The 5346-nt window shown below is 33.3% G+C and overlaps 1 long non-coding RNA gene across 1 annotated transcript; it reads right to left on the bottom strand.

Annotated features, from left to right (window-relative positions):
• Positions 1-1116: 1116 nt before the first annotated feature.
• LOC133867182 (uncharacterized) lies at positions 1117-4591 on the bottom strand. Its single transcript, XR_009900003.1, has 3 exons — positions 4386-4591; positions 2746-2846; positions 1117-1324 (listed from the first exon to the last, which is right to left on the bottom strand). It is a non-coding gene; the product is annotated as an uncharacterized LOC133867182 (long non-coding RNA).
• Positions 4592-5346: the final 755 nt, after the last annotated feature.

Raw genomic sequence — 5346 nt, 5'->3', positions numbered from 1 at the left:
AGAAATGCTAGAGCATCTTCTGGTGTTCTCCTACTGTTCTCCTGGCATGGCATAGATGTAATTAAAAAATTACATCTATGTCCTTTTGGATGGCATAGATGGAATTTTTGAATCAAAAAAATTACATTTATGCCATCCCAGGAGAACACTAGGAGAACACCAGAAGATGCTCTAGCATTCCTCATGTTGAATAGATAGGAAAGATAAAACCTTTGAATCATTAGTGATTAAGAATGTTTCTCAGAAAGAAATGGATCTATTATTAAAAAATTCTTCACCTGAAACCATGCTTGACCTCTATTCAATATTAAAGTCTAAGGTTTATTATTTTGAGATAATCACCATGACAGATGTATATGGATGATACAATCAGACAAATGTTTTAGCAAGGATCTAGAGGCATGTAATATGTGAGATGCAAAAGCACTTTGTTAAACTTATGCATGCATCCAAGTATTGGAATATCATGTTTGATCTAAGACATCGAATGTTAGATCAATACTATGATATAACATTGAGTATAGGAGATATTAAGTAAAATGGTAATACATAGAATTGATAAGACCTTAATATGATGATGTAGGAGTTCTATCAACTGTCAAAATCTAGACATTGGATGAAAGGATTATTGACGAGTTGTCATAGTGTTTTGCCTAAAAAGTAAAAAGTTGTTACTTTTGTAGGTAAAACAATTAGTTAGAGAGGTAAAGCAATAAAAGGGTTGTTAACTCCACATTTAAAAAAAAAAAAAAAAAAAAAAAAAAAAAAAAAAAGAAAGAAAGAAAGAAAGAAAGAAAGTATTTTGCAACTCATTGAGACACAAAAGTTATCTCAAAATAGAAGATGTCTCTTAGGGAGAGTCTCCCAAGAAGATAATACAATGGCATGATTCTGATTATGTGACGACCCATTTTTTTTAAAAAAAAACATAAATAGATTATCACAGTAACACGACGATGTGTCGCAAAGCCAACATATGGTATATACCCCATAATATGTACCTGGTAAATCAGAGTATAACATATATCTATCTATGCAACGAAAAGCATAAACCTAAATAGCGAAAAATCGCATCTTATACATCTATTACAAATTAATAATAACAAAGAGCCATATAACATCTATTTGTCTAAGTCTTATCAATATAATAATTACACAACAAGAATGGCTTTATAAAGAATAAGTGATACAACCGTCACAAGTCATATACCAAACCTATAAAACAGTGGACACCCGTGGTCCAGCAATTATGACAATCGCGGCTAGCTTTAGTCATAATATTCTGAATACACTGCTACAATACCATCTACTACAGGTGGAGTACCTGCAGCCAAAGCAAACATCTATATGGTTGTGGTGGTAGCCATATTTGTATTGGTGACAGAATGAGTTCACCACTTTAATAATAAATTACTGAAGTCTCAGTGATATAAAACTAACTGAGTTTTCACAAAGAATCGAGTTTTCTTTTGTCTTTCGTTCACAATAACAGCTACTCTTTTTATAAACATCTATTTCTTGAAAACACGTGTATCTAATAAAGAAAATACCGACTCTTTAAGAAGACATTAAAGCATACTATGCAGCCGTGAACATATGTAGAAGTTCCAAACATTCCACCTTGGAAACATTTACATATAAACCCATCTACAATATATTACTTTTGATCTGTGGCTCAGACTTACGCGCACGCAATTGCTCCATTACGGGCTCACGCATACACATAGGCCTTAAGTAAGAAAAGAAAGACATCTTGCCTCAACTATACATAAATATCAATATTCCCAAATATAGGTAACTCTGTGTCTAAGTGCATTACAGCCCATTGCTTTTGATATGCCGGCTTAGTCATACATGCACTTGAGCATAGCCCTAGTATGCAAGTACTCCTAAACTGGAAATCAAATCACAGTCTGCCTGCCTACTCGAAGACACTTGCATTCCCCAATTTAGAAGCATAAATATCTAAGTACATTGAAACTCAATGCTTTTAAATCATGCAACTAGTCGATAGAAATATACATGTACTCTTGTCCATTAAAACTCATAGGCATACTAATACGTCTAACATAAAACTATTATACATCATATCATGAAAACATCACACTCATAAAGACAATGTCATACATGCTCATGCTAGTTTTCGTTCATTTACACCTTGTTGCTAGGTACCGTGGGACATGAACCCCCACTTAATTAATCCATTTACTCCATGTTGCCAAGAACCGTGGGACGTGAACCCCCACTTAATTAGTCCATTTACTCCCCGTTGCCAGGTACCGTGGGACGTGAACCCCCACTTAGTTAGTCCATTTACTCCCTATTGCTAGGTATCGTGGGACGTGAACCTCCACTTAATTATTGTCTGTCCATACTATTCTTGTTTCATGTTCCATGCTCAATTACTATATTCTTACTTTCATGCTCATGCCTTAGACACATGCTTTCAATATAAAACAATAAACCATTCAACACATCAATTCATCAATCAATATTTGCGTAATTTAAATCCCAACCGCAGTAGGCAGTCAAACATTTAAATCACAATTCATATCACACTTCACACACATTTCAATTTGCAATAATATCATTGGAATAATTTTCAACATACTCAAAACTACTCAAATCATTCAAAACATATATTTTAACATATCATCGGTTCGGTAAGAAAAACATATATTATTTGCATTTGCATAAGTTACATAAAAATAGTATTTTTTTTTTCTCAATGAGTAGAATACTCACCTTGGCTACATTGGACTTATGACTCCAACATTTCTCTCGTGTTCTAGTTACTTGAACTCTAGATTGGAGAACAAGCCGAAGTCTCTAATTATGAAACGAGCCTGCAAACATTTACGACGTCAGACTAGCTATTGAATCCCATACTCTTATGACACATAAACTACCCGCGTGCTCACACGTTGCGTTACCCGCTTCTAAAGCTAGTTAGGTATCCTTAACTATTATTAGGTTAACATTTAGGTCTAGTTTCATATTTATCTTGAGATGTATTTACTATTTTCATTAGCTTATATATTATTGTTGTATCATTTTATTATTGTTAACCCTTTTATAGCTTGTTGTTTATTTCCTAAGTTAACAATATATATTTAACTCATATATATGCATATGTATATATACATATATACATATACACATTCAACGCTTAAACCTAATCCGATGATACACTAAAATATATAGTGTACATGGATAGGTGAATTAGGTACTAAGTTGTCTTGTTATCATTATTAACTATTAAGTCTTATAGTTTGTTTATCCATTTAAGCCAACCAAGTGTATTCAGTCTATATACATATATATAGAATGCTTACTAAGTTAATCACAACCCCAATGCACTTAGGTATTTCATTCCTAATACACTCTTATACATTAATTCTTTCACATGCTCTTCTAAAATCCAAACCAACCAAAGCTCATAAACATAACCAAATACACGTACTAGCACTTAACATCACATGACCATACCTACAAGCCAATCTAATCTTCATAAATAATCTCTTACTTAATCAAAGCCTTAAAGCATACTTAAAACACTAAAATAACTCATAGTAGGGAAACTACTAGATTCCAATAAATCCTTTGAACTCTCTTTTGCATACTAACATCAACCCATTCCATAAATGGAAATACCCACATTTCGTCCACTATAATATCATAACAAAAATCACCAATAGTCTATTAACAACCTACATAACATTCAATTCTCTATTCTCACCGCATTTGCCATTTACACCAAAGGATCTAAACACATTAACTTCAACATTATAACATCAACTCTTCTCAACAAACTATATTCTCCTTCATCACAATAAAGTCTCAAACCAACGGGTATAGATAAATCCAACACATAGAGTCAATATCTTAAATAAACAACTTAAAATCAATTACAACCTTCTTCCATAACCCAAAATCTACCTTCAAAATTCCATATACCCCATAACCCAATTTTCACCAAAAGCCAATAATAATACATAATCAACATATCCATTCAAGTAAAATAAGGAATTCAACCACTAATCACAACCCTTCAATCTACCAAAACAGGGAAGGAAATCAAACATCAAAGATCCAAAAACCCAAATGTCCATTCGGCCAACATGGCTATTTTAGAAATCAAAGAGACCCACTCTACAAACATCAACCAATTTTTAGAAAACAATCTAAACCAAATCCTATCCACAAAACTCAAGAAAATGTCATCAAAAACCGAAACCCATTCAACAATAACAATACCCATCTAGTTCCACCCAAAAAATCTCAACAAAACCATACCCAATGCAAATCCCAAACAATAAACATGATTTCATGCTATAGATGCAGTGGGTAATCCAAAAATACAGAGAAAAGGGTTAGGGATTTACCATTTTATTCTCATTCTTCTTTTCTTCTTCTCTTGGCCAGATCTCTCTCATTCTCAGGCTCTCCCTCTCAGTTTCAGTCACTCATACTCCCGGGTTTGGGTATGTGAGAGAGTGTGAGAGGGAGATGAAGAGAGGAAGAAGGAAGAGGGGAAGGGGCTGGGTGTGTGTGAGGGAGATGGAGGGAGAGAAAAGGAAGGTAAAGAAAAGAAAAGAAAGGGAGGGGGTGATGTCCATGAAAGGGAGGAGAGAAAAGAAAGAAAAGGAAAGAGGAAAAGTAAGAGGGAGAAAGAGTGGGACACGTGTCACCTTGTGGGTGGTTGGGGGAAGATGAGGTTATCCTCTCCTAGCCAATTCGGTGGTGACATGTGGCAAGGTGTGATTACATTTTTTATTTAAATGCCTAGACTTTCAAAAATTTCACTAGGACCCCACTATATTAAAACTCTATCTTTTAACAATTAATTTATAACCCCACATTTAAGTTAACTACATTCTATTCATACAATTAATTATTTATTCCATTAGGAACAAATATTATTATTACTCTAGTTCTAATATTTTAACCTAAACTTATTTTATTTTCTTAACATAAATATTATTACCTAGGATATAATTATTAATCCCATCTATTTAATAAATATGATTTATTAATTGCTAAATACCCTATTTATTTTCTTGGTCTTTTCAAACTAGACTAAGTTTTGTTATATCTTGTTCACAAGTTGCTTGTGTTAGTTTTATTGGCTACATTTTGTTGACAAAATCACAATCATGTAATGTTGCTGTCTTAACAAGGATACCGTATCATTTCAGAATCATTAAATATTCAAAGATTATTTCTCTAAAATGGAAAGGGCCTTATTATGACAAGTTTCAGTGACACAAACTTCAAGAAGGCAATTTCAGAGTTCCACGAAGATTCTGCGAAATTTCCAACTCAGCAAAAGTCAAATCCCTTATT

Source organism: Alnus glutinosa, chromosome 1 (assembly GCF_958979055.1).
Source record: "Alnus glutinosa chromosome 1, dhAlnGlut1.1, whole genome shotgun sequence".
NCBI lineage: Eukaryota > Viridiplantae > Streptophyta > Magnoliopsida > Fagales > Betulaceae > Alnus > Alnus glutinosa.
This window is presented reverse-complemented; position numbering and strand designations above follow the sequence as displayed.